The sequence below is a fragment of the Lepidochelys kempii genome, chromosome 18, assembly GCF_965140265.1.
Source record: "Lepidochelys kempii isolate rLepKem1 chromosome 18, rLepKem1.hap2, whole genome shotgun sequence".
In the NCBI taxonomy this organism is placed as follows: Eukaryota; Metazoa; Chordata; order Testudines; family Cheloniidae; genus Lepidochelys; species Lepidochelys kempii.
Genome location: NC_133273.1, coordinates 17098569 through 17122048, shown reverse-complemented (window position 1 = coordinate 17122048; position 23480 = coordinate 17098569). Strand labels below are relative to the sequence as shown.

The following is a 23480-nucleotide window of genomic DNA, read 5'->3' as shown; positions in this document are numbered from 1 at the left end:
GATCTTTTTATATACACAAAGCATGAAAAAATGGGTGTTTACCACTACAAAAGGTTTGCTCTCCCCCCACCCCACTCTCCTGCTGGTAATAGCTTATCTAAATTGATCACTCTCTTTACAATGTGTATGATAATCAAGTTGGGCCATTTCCAGCACAAATCCGGGTTTTCTCTCCCCACCCCCACCCCCCACAAACCCACTCTCCTGTTGGTCATAGCTTATCTAAAGTGATCACTCTCCTTACAATGTGTATGATAATCAAGGTGGGCCATTTCCAGCACAAATCTGGGGTGTTATATGTCTCGGCAGTGTTTTGCCTATGTCTCAGCTGGATCATCATCTTCTTGAAAGCAAGGGCTGTGTGAACGTCTATATGCCTATAAAATCAAGCAGCCTATTAGCACTCAGTCCATATTAAATAGTCATTTATTTGAATGTCTTAGCAACGGCAAAGACCACGGTGGCTGAAAGAGTGCAGTGGAACAGGAGGGTGTCACAGTTCAGGGCCACTGCACCTGTATTCACCTCTCTGTGGTCCAGTAAGGGCACCACTAGGCTCAGACTCCTCAGCCATCATCTCTCTTGGGCAGAGACCCACGTCTCTTTCTCTCCTGACGGGGGTTCTCCCAAGCTGCAGAGTTCCCTGTCTGCACAGTGAGTGCCCCAGCAAGCCAGACTGCCTAAACAGGCCTGTGTCTGTGCTTTGCTTTCTCCTCAGCAGCTATGAACAGTTGTAATTGCCCACAGTTATGAGTTACCACACAGCTCTTTCTAAGCAAGCCCATTTCTGCTTAAGGTGAAAGCATTACAGAGAAAACATATTAAAAACAATGAAAGAACTTATGCTAATAAGCCGACCAGGGATCAGCCCAACTCCACATTGGACTCTTGTAGGTGTCAGTCCTTCCAAGGATTGTCCCCCATCCCCACCCTGGAACAGAAGGTTCTGTCCATTTGCTGGATCACAAAGAAGGCCCTGAGTCAGTTTAAACCAGGGGTTCTCAACCTGGGGGTCAGGACTCCTCAGGGGGTCGTGAGGTTATTACATGGGGAGTCGCAAGTTGTCAACCTCCACCCCAAATCCCGCTTTGCCTCCAGCATTTATAATGGTGTTAAATATATAAAAAAGTGTTTTTAATTTATACGGGGGGGGTCGCACTCAGAGGCTTGCTATGTGAAAGGGGTCACCAGTAAAAATGTTTGAGAGCCACTGGTTTAAACCAAGGCTGTTAATTAAAAAATCCTTTCTTTGTTGGTCTCTTTAGAATCCAGTGTGAACCAATATGTGCGAGCCTCTCCAGATGGCACTACCTCTGCGGAGGCGTTAAAACTTGAGTGAATTTAACTTATCATCTCACATTGTTCTTAGCTCCTGATGGGCTGAGGTCATCCTCTCCCAAGGAATCACAGACAAATCCTGACCCAGATGATACATAAACGTGATATAGTGAGATCTCCCAAAGATATTGCAGGAAATTGCCACATCTGGCACAGAAAGATTCACAGCTCAAGCCAGAGCTCAGTGTATCCTGTGCATTACTCAGTGCCAAGTCAGCAAAGCAAGAAGTCATTCATCACTGAAAGATTATACTTTTGAAACTGCTTGTCAGCAGCAGTTTTGCTTCAAGTGCTAATGATCAGAAGTACGAATAAAATTCATTAGGAAGCCAGAGCCTCTATTGGTGAGCAAATTTTTTAGGAAGGGATCCTGATTTCTGTAAACATGTTCATTGTTTGTAAGTTCCCAATAGTTTGGAATCAACAGTTTCTAGCCTAGAAATCATTCAGAAACTGTTTGCTTTGACTAACTGCTAGTCATATGGCCTGGCTGGCCACTTGTGTCACATGGTATGGTTTCTTCTCCCCTAGCTGGATTACTTTATCATTAAAAATAAAGAATAACAAATAATGGGAACTGCCTGTTTGTTCTGTTTGTACAGCACCTAGCACAATGGGGTCCTGGTCCATGACGAGGGCCCCTCGGCGCTACAGTGATACAAATAATGAATAATAATAATGAGCTTCAGGTACAAATTTTTGGATGAACCATTATGTCAAAACTGATGGTAATTTTCAGGATTCACAGTCATTTCTGTGACCACCTGCCCGTTGACTGACTACTTACAAATCATAAATAATCATTAATACACCATAAAGATGTAATAATTAATACTCATTTTAATTAAACAAATGTATTAATATTTAAAGCATTCCACTGTATTTCTGGCAGATTGTGTTCAGTTGTCTATCTGTATCTATGTGTCTGTCTTGTCTTTTAGATTGCAAGCTCTTCAGGATAGGGGACTGTCTCCTGTTCTGTGTGTGTACAGTGCTCTTGTACTATGGTGATGGTTCACAGTATACAACTCTACAATAGGCGGATAGATACAGTGCCTAGCACAGTGTGGGCCAACCCTGGCTTTTAGATGCTATCATAATATAAATAAGAAATAATAAAAAAAAAGATATGACCCCATAAATTAGAGCTAACCAAACATAGTGCTTTTATTTCTCAAAATATTTATTAATTGGGCGGGGTTTATTTATTTATTTAAATTATGTGATCAGCTCTACTAATGTTATTAGCGAAGTAAATGCTCTAGGACAAAACGACCACTCAATACAGTGTAAAACCCCACAAATATAAGAAGTAGAGAAAACTAGAAATCGAGGGTAGGAATAACCAGGTGGCTCAGGGCATTGGTAATAGGATAAAACAGCCTTCTGCTTATTTCACCAGTTCAGATCTATGCAAGGCATGTAATAATTGTAAGTTGGGACCAGCTGATGGTTGCTCCGCGGTCCTTGTGAAGTGAATTTAGTGGTCTTAGTGCAGTTCTTAGTGAACATGTGTCCATATCATAAAATCAAACACCACTTCAATTAGCACTGTTGAAATCTTAGCAGAGACTGAAAGGGCCATGAAAACTGAATTACTCTTCCACCACTCAAGACCTCTGGTTAGGGCTGGGACACATTTGTGGGGCAATGTAGCTACATGTACCATATTTATTTTGTGTCTAAATAGAGGACTGGAAGTCAGCAGGATTGTCAATCCAACACCTTCCACCAGTGCTAAATTAATGCTTAACAGAGCAATTCAAGAAAAGAAGGTGCACACACAAAAGTCCATTACAAAATGCAAATAATTTTCTTGCAAGTGATTATTTGTGGAGTTTTATTCAGAAATAATCTAATTGTGCAGATGTTACGCTGAAATGACACCAGAGACATTATAATGCTCTGCATGGCATACACCTATCTGGTAAGCCAGCAGAGTGTAATAACGTTCTACCACTGTACACACGGTACTATGGATGTCCACAGAAATGTAATCATGGAAATACTAAATACCAAAGACGAGCATGTTGAGGCAGTGATGGAAATATTAAATAGCAGACAGGAATGTATCTTGGTAAATTGTTCCAATTATTAATTATCCAAAGACTAATGGTGTGTGTGATCTGGTAGGACCAACTCTATGTTCCTGTTTTGTAGGGTGCTACCATACATCTGAGGAGCTCTGTAGTGAGCAATTTACCAGGGTTGGGGTGGGTTCTCCATCACTGGCAATTTTTCAATCAAGATTGGATGGTTTTCTAAACAATATGGTCTAGTTCAAACAAGAATTATTTCAGGGAAGTTCTCTGGCCTATGTTACACAAGAGGTTATCTTAGATGATCAGAGCTGTCCCTTCCAGCCAGAGGTGACACTTGTGGGGGGGTATGCGGTGGTCACATGCCCCTCCCCCCCCCCCCGATTTGCTACTTGGCTTGTACTGAGAATGCTCAGTAACACTGCTGAAGCTGGTTGCCCTCACTCTGCCCTCCCACTATCAAGTCATCTCTGCTTCTGGCCATAGAATCTATTTTAACTTCTCTTCTGTCTGCAGTGAAAAGCTGGTAATTCAGAGAAAGATGAGGAAAGAAAACATAGTAACGCAAGCCAACTGTGTTCAGTGCTTTCTTGATCCCGGCAGGTGTCAGCTAATACCAAGGGGCATAAAGCTGGATTAACCTTATCTCACCATGTGTAAACTACAGCTGTTACTCGTGGTGATTAAATTATCTAGCCAAGGTATTGAACTCTATGACCTCTTGCTGTGAGGAGTTTCACAAGCTGATGATATCTGTTACCAATGTACACTTCTGCCAAGAACAGCTTTTTAATCTGTGGGTTTCAGGTGCCTCCCATATAGCTTCACTTATCAGTTAATAAGATAGCAGGCTGGAAAATGGGGGGAGGAGGGTCCCGCCACAGAAAAATTTGACTTGTGGCAAAAATTTTAAAACTGAAATACTTTTATTCAGAAATACCACCATCGTACCTCATGGGAGTTGTAGTTCAGGTATCTCATTCTCCTTTATAGGCTGGGCTCCCTGGTCAGACTACATCTCCCATGATGCACTCTTGATGAGTCTCTGGCCTTAATATACAGGGAGATACCAATGTATCAGGGGGGTAATGAAGATTTAGTATTGGTCTGTATGAGTCTATATCAAATGACAAACTCCACTTTGTTGTGTGAGCACCAGTTGATCATAAGAGAGTACTTGTGCCTTCTTTGTTGGCTTTTTATCTCCATCTTAGACTGACATTCTAAGAGGTGTTCAAACAATGCAAACAGTGGGGAGCAGTTAAGGGTCATTAACAATGAATAACTTTGCACTGGCAATACAATGGATATGCTAAAGAATATGGCCAAACTTCAAGAAACAGATCACCTAATGGGGACTTTGAGGATGACCAGAAATGTCACATGACAGAAGGAACTGGAAGTTATAAAAGGGCATGGTCCTCTCTTAATAGTTTGCTCTCCAAGCAGACCAAGATGGCGAAACTGAGCAGAAGGAAGGAAGGAAGGAAGGAAAGAGAAGTGAAGTCCAGGAAGAGGGGACCTGGGGCCCCTGAATGCTGATGTTGACTGACTATGGACGTTGCGGACTCAGGCTAGTTACCTGAGCTCAGACCCCAGGGGCCAGGTAGGCTTGAGAGCCCAGGCCACTGCTGAAGCAGCATGAGCCCTGCTATCACAAGTCTGCCTACCTGGGCCTGGAGTCTCGCTGCCAGCTGCAGTTTAGACATACCCAGAGAATCTTGGATGGACATAGGAAATTGGTTCTTAAATACCTAGGACCCTAATCACATACGCATTATAGATGAGTTAATACCTTTAATTACACCTGCAAGTAACTAGAAAACCATTGTGGCCTTTGGAGGATATTAGTGTTATTGCATGAAGACGTGTTTCATTGTTAATGCATGAACATGCAGTAGCTGCGTAATCTAAACTAAATATTGCTCTTCCAAGAATAGTTGCCCTTCTATTGTTACTGTTGTTTCTCTGAGGTGCTGTCTCCCTAAATGCATGACAACTCATCATGTCCTGTTATTACACCCTGTGTTTTCTGTCTGACTTACACTGGAATCTCCTTTGGGAAGGGACCTTATCTTCTTGCATGCCTGTAAAGTGTCGTGCATAACTGCGATGCCATAGAAACAGCAATCATAATAGCATATTTGACACATTGTGCACGAATGTTTGGGGTATTAGGCTGTGCAGTTGTGATTGAGAGTAAATTGGTGGGTATGTTTGAAGAAATAGACTCTGAATAGATAGGAACTGCCACATCGCATCAGGCAATTGGTTGATCTAGCTCAATACCCTGCCTCTACCAGTGGCTGATACACGATGATTAGGCCATGAGGCAGTGAGAAACATAAGTTACCTAGACAATTGAGCAATGCTATATACAGGGGGAAATTCCTTCCTGGTTTTGCAAGTGCTCTGCTTACGGCCTTAAAACATGAAATATTAGTACCTTTATCATAGTCTTGACTTGCAAAACAACTGTACATATGATATTAGTGGCTGTCTACAGCTGTCGTATTTGTATGGATGACCCCCAGCAGCAGTGAATTCCCCAGACTGACTATACTGTGAACAAAGACATACTTCCTTTTGTTGCTTAAGGTTGCTGCCATTTAATTTCATCACTTGTCTGCCATCTTCTTTTATTGTGGAACAGGGTACAAAAGAGCAGGGACTGATTTGTTTTCACTGTATCCTTGCAAATTTTGCATAAGTAAGGCCCCTCTAAAATCTTCAACTCTTTGGAATCTCTCATCATCCGCAGTAAATAAAATCTGGTAATCAGGCATGCGTAGCTATCTGCTGAATAGGCAACAGATTTGGATCTGAATAAGCGAACTCAATTCTGAACATTTGCAGGAGCATAGTTTTCAGCTTCACAATTACTTTCCTGTTTAGCATCTCATCCCCTGCCAAAGCCCTGACCTAGCAAAGCACATTGGATATGCTGGACTTTAAAATCACCGGTGGCATCCCATTGACTTCTCATTTTCTAATATCTTCAACTATCTATTGTAAGTGCAGTAACTCTCTTTCACCACTGGAAACTGGTTCTTCCGACGTTGTCATTGTCCATGTATGAACTGAAAGAGTTACCTAGACTTATCTTGGACAGGAAACAGCAGAAGCCACTTCACTACCTTTTATTTGTCTTTACTGAATCACTCTACTTGAGGCTGTATTGTATCACATGATAGGGTGTAATCCCATACCAGCTGTGGCTATTCTGCATTTCAAATCTTCTGTCCACATTGTGGTGTCAAAGATGTGACAATGTTTACATTCCTTTCTTGTTGTACCTTTCCTTCAAAGGAAGGAAATGGAATGAGGGATAAGCAGAATGGTCTTCTGTGGTCATGGTGATGACAAGGTTTTAGGATCAAGGGAAGCAAAGCTTAAAAGGAATTCAGGGTATTTTTCATTATATCACAGGTCTGAGATCCCCCTGATGTTTGCAGGGGAGCCAATATGACCTCTTTGCTAAACATCACTTGTTGCCATCTATGGCTTTGCTAAGGAATAACAGACTCTAAAGAGAGAACAGACCTTTTGGGTCATCTGATCTCTCCCCCTGCCATTGCTGGATGGTTAACTAGTGTCTTGTCCAGTTTAATTTTTAAAGTGCCAAGCAATTGCTTTGAACCATGTCCCTTGGGGAGGAAACTAGTGCTCAAGTGAGTCATGCAAAATAAACAAACAGGTCTTGATCCTAGGAGGCTTGCTGCCTCTAGAAAGCTTGAAATATGTAGGTGGGCTGAGCTTGGTCTCAAGCTGTGTGACAGATTTGAGGAAAAGCGGAAGGGTGTGTACGCTGACAGCTCAGGAAACACCATCCTATAAGAATTCAGTTCTATTACATGCCTCTGGTTTCTTTGGGTTTAAATGTCTTGAGTCATACCAGGTTTTGAAGTGTGACCCCCTGGCCTCCAGTGTCTGAGAGGTAGATTTCTTCCCAGAGGAAAGCAGAGTGTTCTGTACTCTGTAACTAAGGCAGGCTAGACAGGCAGCTAAATTCAGGCTTCCTGATATAACAGTGGTCTGACTGAAAAGACCTGCTTTTTGCCTGTTTGTTGAGGTACAATCTTGTCAGACAGGAGGAAAACATGCTATTCTAAGGCAGGAGTCCATGGCATCACAGTATGGTGGGGATAATCCCGAACAGTAAATCACAGTGCATGACCCAGCTTCTCTACAAAGTGCCCCATCTCTGAGGCGTTTGAAAAGGGCTTCCTTGTCGCACTCCGGATGTTTGGGCTCAATTCAAGAGGGCCGATGGGACTTGCCCTGGGAGGTGAGCTGATTTTTTACATGCTAAGCGCTCCCAGTTCTGGAGAAGTAACTTCTCTACCTTCCTCACGTGCTGACATGCCCACGGGAAGCCGTTTCTGTGCAAAACCATCACGCCTAGGAGTAATGGGAACAGCGTGGTCTTCATGATGAAACTGAATTCAGGGAGCTTCGCCAGTCTTCCCTTTGCCAGCCTGCCAGTCAGTTCAGTTTATCTGGACCCCCAGATGAGTAAATGACTGAGACACAGGTAGGTCAAGGAGGGAGGTAGGCCACTTTCATGCATGTTGATGACAGACCCAGGTGTCTAGAGGATTGAGACAATGTCTTCTCTGGCTGCATGTTACAAGTCACCGTAGTGACGGTTGAGATTACTAGGTGCTGTGATCTCAGGCACAAAAGTCCTGCCTCATCACAACCACCTTCAATGAAAGCTTTGAGGCAAGAAGACAGCCTTTGATCATCTTTGATCATCGTTCAAAGCAGAAATTACAGCCAATGCCTTTAAAACCATCATTCTGCCCAACCCCAACTGCAACCAGCCATGCTCCATGTGGCAACCCTCTGACCAGCCCCACAAGAGTGATTTTTCAGTCATGGAAATGAGAGATCAGCACATCAATGAGACATGTTTACCAGAACTGAACTGAAGGAATAAACACACCTCAGTAAGACCAAACAGGATTAGACCCCTCTCTCACCTCCTGGCGGTATAAACAGACCTCTCACCTGCCTTCCCACAGAATGTTTATATACAAGGAAATGGTTTGAAGAAATTATTTAAACTCATGATAATTATTAATTAAGCCTCACGAGCCCCTGGTGGAGGTAGATAAATCTCATTATTAGCCCTATTTTATAGATGGGGAAAACAGAGGCCCAGAAAGGTTAAGTGATTTGCCCCAAGTCACAGTGAACTGGAGGCAGAGCCAGGAAGAGAGTCTGGTCTGTGACTCGAAATGCTAGATCCGTGGTTCTCAACCTTCTGGGGCTCAGGACCCATTTGTAAATGTTTATGGCCTGTCGTGACCCAGCAAATAAGCTGGAGGTGAAGGCCCTGGGGTGATTTTGGTTGGATCTTGCCCCCAGGGGGGTTGGGTCTTGCCCAGCACTCACCCCACAGTGGTGACTCTTGCAGCTCCAGCGCTGTGTGGGATTGGCTGGGCTCGGCTCTGGGCTCTGGGCGTTGCAACCTCCGGGGTGGCAGTGTTGCTCAGGTTTGACCCCGCCTCCCCGACTGGACCAAATTTGTGCGAGTGAAGTTGTGACCTGGCTCATGGGGTTGCAGTGCCACTCACTCAAACTTGGCCTACCCAGACTCCCACCATCATGACGGCTGGGCCAAACCTGAGTGGTACTGGGACCCCAGAGGCTGCAGTGTCTGGAGCAGGGAGGGGAGCACAGCCAGCCCCCTGGGACAGGAGCCACAGGAGCTGCTGCACAACCCTTTGAAATATTCCAATTTTGAGTCCTGACTCACGGGTTGAGAAACCCTGCTCTAGATCATAGTCAATGCTGAGGCTGTTCACCAGCACCCAAAAGTCTCAGCATCAGTTCTCACCAGAAAGAAACCATGGGGACTGACTACCTGAGGAACAAAGGGGTTCTGAGAACTCTACAAAGATTGACTGCAATCCACCTAAAAATGTGTTATGAGGAGGGCATGATGCTCCTCACCACCCCCAACTCCAGGAAGCCCAAGAAACTGTCAGTGAAAAGCATCAAGACGCATCTGTTATAGAAACATTCTCCTGTGTGGCAATGCGCCAGTGTCCAGAGAGAGCTCAAATGCCTAGGAGCCTAAGTTTAAATTTCTGCCCATTCCTGTCTCCTAGTGATCTCCTACCTTTCTCACTCTGCCTGTTTCTACACGGAGAATAATGGGAGACTGAGGACATGACGTACAGAAAGTCTGGAAGGGAAATGAGATGAAAACTGCCAGAGAGCTGATCTAGAGCTCACCTGGCAAATCTATAGCACCTTTCAGCCCTGGATTTACAAACACTAATTAAGCTTGGCAACACCCTGTGCATTCAGAAAGGGATCCCTTTACTCATTGCCGAAATGCAACCACTTCTGGGTTGTAAAGCAGCAAGCTGTTTAAAAGCAAACAACGTTGCCCAATAATGCAGGTTTGCAAGTAACACACACTGCTACATACATTTGAAACTTCAGGGGAAATTAGGGAGGCAGAATGTAATTACTTGCTTTGGAATCCAGCCAGGCTATTAGGGTTAACACCCAGACTCTTACAAAACGTGCCTTGAGATCTTTTCAAGACCGTAGGTGAAATCCTGGCCCTACTGAAGTCAGAAGAAGGATAGTCCAGTGACTAGAGCACTACCCTGGGCTGTGGGAAATTCAGGATCAATTCTTGCTGTGCCACAAACATCCTGTGTGACCCTGGACAAGTCACTTAGATGGTCTGTGCCACAGTCACCCAAATGTGGCCTGGGGATAATAGCACCTCCCTACTTCACAGGGGGTGCTGGGAGGGTAAACACATTAAAGACGGTGAGGCACTCTGAGACCATCGTGACGAGGCCATAGACGTACTTCATCTAGACAGAAGAGCAGATCTCCCATTGACTTTAAGACCTATTAGAAAAGGAGGGCCAATAAGTGGTCAGGATCTAGGTTACCAAAAGATGGCTCCTGCCGCATCCTAGGGACACCTAATGCCATGTTCAGGGACTGGAGAACACCGACAACAAATAATCATGCTAGTCAATGATGCCAGTGCCTCTCTTCTTCACTCACCAAGAGATGAACCTGCTCTGTGGCTCCCTGAATCTTGTGTCACATGTAATGATGGTAGGAATTTTTCCCCCATATCAAGGTTATTGCTACGCCTTGTCATTCCTTCTACAACATCTCAAAGATCCGTCCCTTCCTGCCCATCCCTCCTGGTCCCAGGCCCTGACGGCAGTGACCTCCTCACCTCTTCCTCCTCCAGCTCATCGAAAATACTGCCAATCATGATGACCTTCCTCTCTTGGAGCTCTGATTATTTCTCTTCATTTATTGAGCCCCTTCCCAGGTTCCCCATTCTCTCCCAAATCATGTCCAAGGCTTGGAACAGCTCTGCCCCAACCTACACTGTTTTCTTAATCTCCTCCTACACCCCCTCCCACTTCCTATGATCCACCCCATTTTCTTTCTTTTCTAAGCCCAGTTGTTGTTTGTGCTCACTCCTGACCTTGATTTCAATTGGTGCCATCCCTGATGCATGGACCGGCCTCTCCCTGAGCCCCACCTCTTCAGGGAAACTTCTGAGCTAAAGAGATTGCATGCCACTCTGGGTTTATTAATGTTGTACTGCTCGGTTTTATTGCTACTCAAGCCTTTAGGCTGTATGCTCTTTGGAGCAGAGATTGCATTATGCATCTACCTTTGTAGAGCACTATGTATGCATTTATATAGTGCCAATTACTGTAGGATCTTGACACCAAACATAAAGTGCCAAATCTTTGATCTCATTAGTAGCCAAGCTAAGGGGCCAGAAAAACCAGTGTGACTGTCCAAACTGGAGATTCCCCCAGTGGGGAGGAATCCGAGGTGGCATAGAGCAAACGTAACTGTATCGCTGCACCTCTGAGAAGGTCATTGGCAATGAGGAACCCACCTGAGCTAAAAGACCCAGGCTTCTTAGCTGAAGCTGTAGCAGGCTCATCAGCCTCTGTACATGGCCCACTCACTACTGGAAGGAGACAGAGCACCACACGGAATAGGTGTAGCTTGCATAACCAGGTCCTATGCCACCCCCTCCCAGCCCCTGGCATAGGAGGGAGCACCATATTAGGACTATGCCAGCTGATGTACTAGCCCCTTGGGGCCGTCAAAGAGACGGCATAAGTTACATCAGCCTTACGTGGGGTACAGGGGCTGGCCCTAGAATTAGGAAGCCACAACCAGCTCCTTTGTGCTACCATGTTAGCATTTTACACCCATCTTGCACTGGGTTAAGTGACTATATAAGAGGAAGGACAATTGAGAATCAAGCCCAGAGAGTGACTTAAGTGACTTTCCCGAGGTCACTCAACAAATCAATGCAGAACCATGATTAAAATTCAGCTCTTCCCCCCTCCCCCACTGCTGTGAATATCCCTATCTCTCAAGACTAACTAGCTAAGAAAGGATAAGGAGATAGTTATATTACATACATGCTCCTTAAAGGAGCATCCAAAAGCAGCAAAAGGAGCCACTTGGCACTTATGGTGAATCAAGACATAGCTTTGGAAGAGAGGGAAAGGGAAAGGGAGATTTTTGGATATTTACATCGAGTCATATTTTGTCACTGTTTATATGTGGGTGCAGGCTCAGGTCAAGAGATAGTCACTGGTGATTAACTAAGGCATTAGGGATAACAGTGACAGAGACAAGATTTGCCCTTTTCATCAACTTGCCTGGGGAGCTCACTTCCTCCGGAGAAAATATTTTACCAATGACCCACAGAGAAGGCTTTGAATTCTGGTGTCCACATTCTGTATAATCCCTTGTAGGTGGATTCTGTGAATGAATAGCTGTGAGCAAGGCCTGCTGCTACGCCCCATATTACAAAAGGAGAAACCAAGGTGTTAGTGTGCTGCCCAACATCATCCAAGAATAGAGCGGAGAACTAAACTCCCATTTGTTCGCATTCACTTTGAAAACTTGCAATACTGCTAAAGAATTAACCACATGCCAGGACTAGATAGATAGATAGATAGATAGATAGATAGATAGATAGATAGATAGATAGATAGATATTAACGAATACTTTTTGCAAAGTAAAAAAAAAAAAGAAAGCAACAACTACCTTTCAGAACTGATACAAAAGGTCTGTGTTCTCTAAAATTTCAAACAGTTGCCACGGCAATGGGTTTTTAAAACCATGGAGCGATGAGTTAAAATTAATAAACCTAAGATGCTGGCTCCCACATATTTCTGTCATCTTATTATCTTTAAGAACACGACAGATTAGAAATATCTTCCTGTGCCCTGTAAAAAAACATGGCGTACAATTATTTTTTAAAAAGTTTTAAACGTTTATTTTCCTTAAATTGGATTCCAGACTTGATGTCTATTGCCCACAACATAAAAGTGCACAAGACACACTGTTTCAGAGTAACAGCCGTGTTAGTCTGTATTCGCAAAAAGAAAAGGAGGACTTGTGGCACCTTAGAGACTAACCAATTTATTTGAGCATGAGCTTTCGTGAGCTACAGCTCACTTCATCGGATGCATACCGTGGAAACTGCAGCAGACTTTATATATACACAGAGAATATGAACCAATACCTCCTCCCACCCCACTGTCCTGCTGGTAATAGCTTATCTAAAGTGATCATCAGGTTGGGCCATTTCCAGCACAAATCCAGGTTTTCTCACCCTCCACCCCCCCACACAAATTCACTCTCCTGCTGGTGATAGCCCATCCAAAGTGACAACTCTTTACACAATGTGCATGATAATCAAGTTGGGCCGTTTCCTGCACAAATCCAGGTTCTCTCACCCCATCACCCCCCTCCCAAAAACCACACACAAAAACTCACTATCCTTCTGGTAATAGCTCATCCAAAGTGACCATTCTCCCTACAATGTGCATGATAATTAAGGTGGGCCATTTCCAGCACAAATCCAAGACACACTGTAAAACTTAGGCATTCATTCAACAAACACTACGCATCCTTCCGTGGGTCCCCTTGATTGCAGAGCGCCACAGTTCCACACGAACCTTCCAGATGACGCTTCTAAATAGAACTGAACCTCAGACCACCATCCAACAGTCCAATCCTCACCCCATACTCTGCCAATATCCATCCAGGGATTGTATTAATTAATGAGCATAATTTAATAATTTTAGTGCCCTCACTGTTCTGGCATCCTGATGCATAAAATAAATTTCAAAAAACAAGCCATACAGTACATTCAACTCAGCAGCCTTCAGTTTTCAGCCACCTCCTTTAAATTTCCACAACATCAATAGAGACACATCAGTGATCCCTGGTCAAACAAATGCTTGACCATCAAGATCTGCCTTGCTTGAAGGTCAGTAGACTCAGGCATCTAGGGAGGGTCAGCTAATGTGATTCAAGTTCATCTCGGTCATCATGAGGGCATAACATCTACAGAAAGAAGAGAGGTTTCCCTATCCTTTAACCTTCAGTATCCTCTAGGTCAGGAGATCATATCACTTGCCAGGGGATCCCAATCTTTATAACAACAATAGCATACATGTCCACAAATAAGATCTTGCCACACAGGGTGTTCCATCGTTCACTCCATGCTGAGGACAACCGCCTTTGCTGCAATCCCTCAGACAGAGACAAACACCTACAAGATCCCTATCAAGCATTCTTACAACTACAATACCCACCTGGGGAAGTGAGGAAACAGACTGACAGAACGAGATGGGTCCAATAAGTCACCTACTACAGGACAGGCCTGACAAGGAAAATAATGGAACACCACTGGCCATCACTTACAGACCCCAGCTAAACCCTCTCCAGCACATCATCAACGATCTGCAACCTAACCTGGAAAACGATCCACCACTCTCACAGGCCTTGGGAGGCAGGCCAATCCTCGCTTACAGACAGCTCCCCAGCCTGAAGCAAATACTCACCAGCAACTACACACCACACCACAGAAACACTAACCCAGGAACCAATCCCTGTAACAAACCCCGTTGCCTTCTCTGTCCCCATATCTACTCTAGCGACATCATCATAGGACCCAACCACACCAGCCACACCATCAAAGGCTCATTCAATTTGCTAGTCTCTAAGGTGCCACAAGTCCTCCTTTTCTTTTTGCGAATACAGACTAACACGGCTGCTACTCTGAAAGCTGACATCTACTAATGTGATATATGCCATCATGTGCCAGCAATGCCCCTCTGCCATGTACATTGGCCAAACCAGACAGTCTCTACGTAAAAGGATAAATTAACACAAATCAGACATCAGGAACGGTAACATACAAAAGCCAGTAGGAGGACACTTCCATCTCCCTGGACACTCAATAACAGGTTTAAAAGTAGCCTTCCTTCAACAAAAAAACTTCAAAAACAGACTTCAAAGAGAAACTGCTGAGCTACAATTCATTTGCAAACTTAACACCATCAATTTGGGCTTGAAAAGGGACTGGGAGTGGCTGGCTCACTACAAAAGCAATTTTCCCTCTCTTAGTATTGACACCTCCTCATCAATTATTGGGAGCGGACCACATCCACCTGGACTGAATTGGCCTTGTTAACACTGGTTCTCCACTTGAAAGGTAACTCTCTTCTCTTCATGTGTCAGTATATTTATGCCTGCATCTATAATTTTCACTCCATGCATCTGAAGAAGTGGGGAGTTTTACCCATGAAAGCTTATGCCCAAATAAATCTGCTAGTCTTTAAGGTGCCACCGGACTCCTCATTGTTTTTGCTGAGGACTTTGACACTTTCCAAATTCCTTCCTGTCTGAGACATGTACTTACTATTTACTGGTTGCACCCAAAGCTTTTGTCAAAGTCTCCTTGCCCATATTAATCCCTCAAGAACATAAATTGAAAACCTTAGTGAATTGCCCTGCATGGGCCCAGCCTTGCAGGAGAGGAGGTGCCACTGTGGGCTGAGTCTCTAAACACACACGGACACCAGCTTCCGCTTAGTGGTAATTTTTGGGGCGGGGGGGTGTCTCAGTTTTAGATTTTGTCCTGGGCCCCCCAAAACCTGTCCAGACATGACCACAGGAAACCAAAATTACTTCTAAACTAAGAGCAATGCCATAGTGGTGTGATTCATTTGTATTTTGGAAAACAACTGGGAAGAAACATTTAAACACATTTATGATACCAGTTCTCATAATACACTGTCATTAGTGTTTAGAAGGTTCCAGTCATATGTCCAGTATGTTAACTATGGCTCATATATAATATGCATGAAATACATTGAGCCTGAGGGACATTCAAAAGGTAAATGTGAATATCCAGAACAATCCTTCGGTGTTCTGAGTGCCTCATTACCCTCTCCATGCTCATCTGGTTCAACAGGGTTCTTCTTTCTTCTCCATACTTAGATGTTTATTGAGAAATTCCAGTGTGATAAATAAGAAAAAGATGACATGGTACAGTGAGAAAAGTACCAGGTAGCTGCACTCCAGTTAAAAGGTATAAAACCAGGTACATATTATGAGTTGTCAAAGGGAATGTATTAGTCAGATATATCTAGGTTAAAAACCCATACATTATAATAACACCTTACATTTATAAAGTGTCTTTCATCCTGAAGCATTATAACCACTTACGATCATAAAACTCCTTCTATCCTGAAGAACCCTAGAGCACTTTATAAACTGTGAGCCAATTTCAGACTCAAGCGCTGGGGAGTATAAGGGAGTCTAACAGAGCTGGTGTGACAGATATGGCAATTTCCTGCAATATCCTTGGAAAACCTTACTGAATTATGTTTAAGTATCTTTGGAGTCCATTGTGTTAATGCAAAATTTACAAATTAATGAGGGCCAGGATTGTATGTAAGCTTTCTACTGGGGAGATGTGAATGCTGGGAAGTGCTATGGCCTTCAAAGGACTAGACTGAACAATGGGCCAGACAAGAATAGACTTATGGACAAACAGGATCAGTGGTTTATCTGGGAATTCTCTAGGGAAAGGTGAATGCAAATTCCCAATTCCAGTTGTGCAAAACCCCAGCCTTTTGAAGCTATGCCCTGAGAAGAGGACTATTGTCTACTGCTTACCTGTTCCCAGAGATGCAAGATCAAAGGCCTGAGCGGCATAAAGGAAAGACTAACCGATTTATGTGGGGTGTTAGTTCTGAACTAAGGCTCTTATGAAGTGGTAACCACAAAAAGACTGCTGTGTTGGATCTGAAGGATTGACTCCTACTAGAGCCCTTGCTGGACTGGGGGTGATCTCTGGTAAGCTTATTGGCATTTGTCGTTTCTTTTATTGTTTTTAATATGTTTTCTCTGTAGCCCTTTCACCTTAAGAATACATGTGCTTGCTTAGAAACGGTTGTGTGGTAACATACAACTGTGAACAATTACCTCGTCATAGCTTTGAAGAGAAAGCAAAATATAGATACTGTCCTGTTTAGGCAGTCTGACTTCCTGGGAATATCACAGTGTAGACAGGAAATTGTGCAACTTGGAAAAACCCAAGTCAGGAGGGAAAAAGATCTGAGTCTCCACCTGAGGGAGGTAATGGCTGAGAAGCTGAGTGCCTTTGGTGGACCACAAGTGGAAATACAGGTGTAGTGGCCCTGAACTGTGACAGCTGGTCAGGAATTTTTTGGCAAACCATCTTCCCATCAAAAAATATCAATTTGTCAACACCAAAGATGCTTGCAGGAAAGGGATAGTTTTGATGAATTTCTTGACTCAGAAGTTTAAAAATTGTTGAAACATGCCATTTTGACATTTTCTAAATGAAAAATTCCAGTTTTCCCATTTGAATTGACATTTCATTTCAAAATTTTAACTAACTATAATTGAAACAATTTTGAAAGGTCAAAGTTGAAATGTTTCAAAATTACTAGAGCTGTCAAGTGATTACAAAAATTAATCACGATTAATCACACTGTTAAATAATATTAGAATACCATTTATTTAAATGGTTTCAGAGTAGCAGCCGTGTTAGTCTGTATTCGCAGAAAGAAAAGGAGTACTTGTGGCACCTTAGAGACTAACCAATTTATTTGAGCATAAGCTTTTGTGAGCTACAGCTCACTTCATCGGATACATAAAGTGGAAAGTCATTTATTTAAATGTTTTTGGATGTTTTCTACATTTTCAAATATGTTGATTTCAATTACAACACAGAATACAAAGTGTACAGTGCTCACTTTAGTGTTTTGGGAGAGAAGTGATAAATAACTACTCCTGTTGAAACGACAGGGAAACAGAACATATATGCCCAAGTTAGACTTTTTATAAGGACATTGGGGTTTAACAATCCCTAGTTTGTAAAGCCAACATGGTGTTTTAATGACCACATGTGATCAGAACTTTGGTTTTCCATCACTTCCTGACATCTTCTGAGACATCATCACTCGATTTTCCTGGGAAATTCCCATCTTGGTATTGTCTGGCTTGACCTTGTTTAGCATATGAATTCTGATGAGATCACAGCAATGCAAGACTGAGACACAAAGTAGAATACTGTACCTACTTAACCACAAAGATAAGGAGGAGGGACTGGGATATCCATGTTAATCCCTTTGGGTAATTTCAGTCTGTTTAGTATCCTTAGAATGTATTATTGAAACAACTTATCCTTATTACAATGTCTTGGAAAATCTGCTGACTCTAAAATCTGCTGACTCTCAGATACATTCCTATGAGGCGATCTAACAATCAACTCTGAATGCACTGGATAATTTGTATGTGCCACCACTGCCCCCTGTTGGATATAATTGCAAAAGTGCTCAAGTACTGCTTTGACGATTACTTCAGAAGATGCTAGTGTTTTTTGGAACAGAAAGACCAAGGTTCTGTGCCTGGTGTGATCACAAAGTCCTCTGTGGCTATGAATCCATTGCAAACTTTTTGGGCAACTCATTCGCTTTTGCTTCCATCTTGTAATTCTGTTCAAGGGGGCAAAGCAGGCTTGCATCCTTGAATATTTATTATTAGTCCTGGCAGAGAAGACTGCACGAGGACATCTCCCGCAGCTAGGCCACATATTAACAATCACCAAAAATGAATACACCATTGTGGCTATGAGCTGAAGACTGTGCTAGCTACAGATACAATAGAATATGCAAATTAGGAGGCAAACACTTAAAAAAAATCCAGTTGGAAATTGAGTCCCTTGATTTCACTTTCAAAACCATTATCTGTTTTGAGTAGCAAATCTCAAGTGCCTTGAAAGAACAGCATGTGAAAACAGCTAGCAAAAGTTTGCTCATTAGATCTCTGAGATGTAAGTCAGTACGTAGGCGACAGTGAATTGTTAATCCTCTCTCAGAACATGAGCAAAAGTACTTGAAAGTTACCTTTTATGTCTTTATTTCCACAGGCTTGTGTAGGTTTGGTGCTTATGCAAGTGAGCCAGACAGTGTAGGCAGATGTTTTGGCATTTACTTCTCTTCTCACACACCTCAAAACCTGAACTGCGTCAACCCGTTACTTCAGTCCAGCCAGTTCTTGTCAATTCAATTCCAACCTCTCAATGATCCCACCCCATTAGTAGTTTATTTTGGGGCCTTTCTTGAGTGGCTGCTTCTAAATGTGTAGTGATTTTGTGTATTAACAAATTGTGACATCAGAGATAGGATGAGACTCTCAGATTCACTCTACCTAAAAGACTGCAACCAGGACTGGAATTCAAGTCTCCAGAGATGAGCAGTAAAAGCAAAAAAAAAAAACCCAAACCAAACCAAAAAATCCCTAGGCCTCATTTGTCTCCTCTTGAGAATGTAATTGGGCACTACATTGACTAGATTAGATGATAGCGTGGTTAGATTTAGTGCTGGTTAAGGAATGATAGGCCAAGACAACTATTAGAAGATGGTTCTATCATTAAAAGAAAAGGAGTACTTGTGGCACCTTAGAGACTAACCAATTTATTTGAGCATGAGCTTTCGTGAGCTACAGCTCACTTCATCAGATGTTTACCGTGGAAACTGCAGCAGACTTTATATACACACAGAAATCATGAAACAATACCTCCTCCCACCCCACTGTCCTGCTGGTAATAGCTTATCTAAAGTGATCAACAGGTGGGACATTTGTGCTGGAAATGTCCCACCTGTTGATCACTTTAGATAAGCTATTACCAGCAGGACAGTGGGGTGGGAGGAGGTATTGTTTCATGGTTTCTGTGTGTATATAAAGTCTGCTGCAGTTTCCACGGTAAACATCTGATGAAGTGAGCTGTAGCTCACGAAAGCTCATGCTCAAATAAATTGGTTAGTCTCTAAGGTGCCACAAGTACTCCTTTTCTTTTTGCGAATACAGACTAACACGGCTGTTCCTCTGAAACCTGTCTTCTATCATTAAGTATCACACGTAGGTGACATTGAGGATTCGATCCTTTCTCTGAAAGAAAATCAGCAAAAGCACTTGATAGCAAGCTTATGTGACCATTCAGCTAACATGACATTTGCCTATCTTTACCCTGACCACTCAGCTTCTATGTTGTTTCCCTGTCCCCCCAATTCTTCATGTTTTTGTTTCTATAGGCTGTTAGCAATTTGAAGCAGGGGCCCTGTCTTCATATATGTCTATACCATACCACGCTCATTTAGGATGCTACTGTAATACAAATAATACTTAGTAGTCATATGTTGTTAAGATGAGGAGGGATATGATCATCAGCTGCAATGTCAGATAAGGAGGAATAGGTTAGGAAGCAGAGGTGTCAGACGACAGCGGCATGTATGTAAGGGATCAAATTAGACAAGGACAGTTATGCCAGTTAAATACTATCTTACTCAGAGTGAGATATACTATATGGTTTCAGCATTAGTAAGATATAAATGACCAAACTTTGGATGAACATGATCTGTTAATCAAGGTCTTTGGAACAGAGAATTGCATAAAGATGCTCATTGTCTCAAGGGTGAGGCTACAAACAGCTAGAGCCAGGGAGTTCTCCGTGACAAGTCTCAGGCAACTCTTCTCTCTGAAATTCTTTGCTGCCAAAAACTGAGCTAACCCTAAATGTAGCAATGCTCAGAAAACACTAAGAATCATCTCTATGTTCAGGCTTTACCATTTATGACAGATCAGTTTCACCTATTGTCAATGTCTCCCTTGTCTCTGTTCTTTTAAGGTTGTGGTGCTGAGCTACAGTATTAGCTTCCTATCTGTGAGTAGTTTTCAGAGTAGCAGCCGTGTTAGTCGGTATTCGCAAAAAGAAAAGGAGTACTTGTGGCACCTTAGAGACTAACCAATTTATTAGAGCATAAGCTTTCGTGAGCTACAGCTCACTTCATCTGATGCATATCGTGGAAACTGCAGCAGACTTTATATATACACAGAGAATATGAAACAATACCTCCTCCCACCCCACTGTCCTGCTGGTAATAGCTTATCTAAAGTGATCATCAGGTGGGCCATTTCCAGCACAAATCCAGGCTTTCTCACCCTCCACCCCCCCACACAAATTCACTCTCCTGCTGGTGATAGCCCATCTGTGAGTAGTCGATTTAGGGCAATCTAAGCCATTTGGGGGGTGCCCAGATACGTCGCTGACATGCACCATGCAAAATGCCAGTAATAAAGAACCCAGAGCCGAGCTGTGTATAGAAAAAGGAGACAGATTAGTGCTGCAGAGCCCTCAGGCACGTTAGCAGCATTTCCATACCTACTTCCAACGAATATAAAATCTACCAAACAATAAGTGAGATGCTAAAAGGATGCTTAACATGAAACAATAGCTATCTCCGAGTCAACTTCTGTAGAACACTTGAAAAGTGAGTATTACATGAATCAGTGCTGGACATCTAGGCGATAAGGCAGATTAGTAGCATTTCCACAACTGTTTTCCAAAACACAAAGCTGAATGACATCTCTAAGATAGGTTTCAGAGTAGCAGCCGTGTTAGTCTGTATCCGCAAAAAGAACAGGAGTATTTGTGGCACCTTAGAGACGAACAAATTTATTTGAGCATAAGCTTTCGTGAGCTACAGCTCACTTCATCGGATGCATTCAGTGGAAAATACAGTAGGAAGATTTTATATACACAGAGAACATGAAACAATGGGAGTTACCGTACACACGATAACGAGAGTGATCAGTTAAGGTGATCTAGTACCAGCAGGAGGAAAAAAAAAACCTTTTGTAGTAATAATGAAGATGGGCCATTTCCTGCAGTTGACAAGAATGTGTGAGGAACAGTAGGGGGGAAAAATAAACATGGGGAAATAGTTTTACTTTGTGTAATGACCCATCCACTCCCAGTCTTTATTCATGCCTAATTAAATGGTGTCCAGTTTGCAAATTAATTCCAATTCAGCAGTCTCTCGTTGGAGTCTGTTTTTGAAGTTTTTTTGTTGTAATATTGCGACTTTTAGGACTGTAATCGAGTGACCCGAGAGATTGAAGTGTTCTCTGACCGGTTCGTAAAAGGATATCTACCAAGTACATATAGCATGATACCCAGCCTCACCCTCAAGCTTTCAAAACAGGTAGAAGGACAGTGGCCCACAACAGATATACTATTTTAAAAATACAGAATGACTAATTCTTTCACATGAAAAGGATAAATGACGACTATTGAACTGAGTCGTGAAATAAATATACACATTCAAAACATGTCATGTAATATATACTGAGCTGAAATATCTCAAGGCTTGGTAAATCTCACGTGTTTAGTAACAAAGAACTATCATTCATGCTGCTCTTATCTCAGGAAGATGAAGGGAAAGGTAAAGATGCAAGAAGTTAATAAAAACAACAAGGAGTTTGGTGGCACCTTAAAGACTAACAGATTTATTAGGGAATAAGCTTTTGTGGGTAAAACACCACCATGGGTGAAGTGGTGTTTTACCCATGAAAGCTTATGCCCTAATAAATCTGTTAGTCTTCAAGGTGCCACCAGACTCCTTGCTGTTTTTGTGGATACAGACTAACACGGCTACCCCCTGATACTTGACAAGAAGTTAATAAGCGTACGGTAAAATGGAAAAATAGCTAGCCTGAAGAGCTGAAACGAACTACCAAAATACTCTCAAATTAAGTAGTTGCTCAGCTTGGGATAAGAATAAATTATTCTCCATTTTTCACTTCACTCTCCTGAACACAAAAAGCTGCAGAACTGTACTTCTTGGATCCAGAAATATGCAATTGTATTCATGTAACTCTGGTTATGCATTTCAATTGGAACTGTATTTACTATGAAAAATACAAAAGATAGCAAACATATGCCATTCTTTCCAGGTTTTTCTGTTTTATGGCTTCTAGAGGGTGGGACAATACTATATTTTATTCCTTATGTCTCCTGAAGAATTTACCGAACAATGGATTCTGTGGCTTTAACTGTGTTTCTTAGCTCCTTTTCTTAGTTATGTGTTGTGAGATAAGGCACTTTATTCTGAAGAGCAAGAAGACTGTTTATTTTCACTACAGGACACAAACTTTCTTTGCTTTTTTTTAAATCTCAGGCTGCAACAGTGGAGTGCTGCTGCTTACATATTTAAAACCTTAGTAAAAAGAATGTTTAAAAAATGTAACTGCTCATTAAAGTTAAGTAGATTTAAGGTTTCTATTACATTTAAACCTTTGGTTAAGTTTAAGCATTTGTTTTTCCTTAAGAAAGCTATTATTTTATTATTGTAGGCATATTGGATCTCTTTGTGACATTAACCTAGCAAGGTTCAGGTGCACTGGCATTGGAGGTGTCTCTTTGTCATATTGCTACCTGACAAAATACACCATACCTAGGGAAAGTTGTATTTGGTTCATTTCCAGGGTTAGGCTTATTCGTTTTACTCTATGGAAAAAAACTAGAGTAAGAATGTATATCTGTCCTTGTCTTGGCAGAAATGACGGGTGGAATACTGGCCCTATTGAAGTCAGTGGAAGTTTTGATATTGATTTCAACAGGAGTATTTCACATTAGAAGCATCTCTCATGAGGTGATCCAATTGAGCAAAAACAGATACTGTATTTAGGAAATTTATATTCGTTTTGTGAAGATACTAAGTGTGTAAATGGTGATTGTGTTAATTATGTCCTTAAAATACAGACACAATTTTCTTAAAACTATTGTTTTATCATTAACTCGTTTCACACTTTTGAAGTCTTTTTGGTTTGTGTTACATTTTGCCCGATTGATGTCACCTATTTGCACAAGTATTGTCACTGCTTTTGCTCTATACCCA

At 42.3% G+C, this 23480-nt stretch overlaps 1 protein-coding gene across 1 annotated transcript in view; it reads right to left on the bottom strand.

Moving 5' to 3' along the window:
- The window catches only part of SCNN1D (sodium channel epithelial 1 subunit delta), a 41971-nt gene extending 31296 nt beyond the window's left edge, over positions 1–10675 (bottom strand). Inside the window, exon 1 of the mRNA XM_073316431.1 lies at positions 10603–10675. The gene's annotated coding sequence lies outside the window, so the exon portion shown is untranslated. The remainder of the gene's footprint in view (positions 1–10602) is intronic.
- Between the last annotated feature and the right edge of the window lie 12805 nt (positions 10676–23480).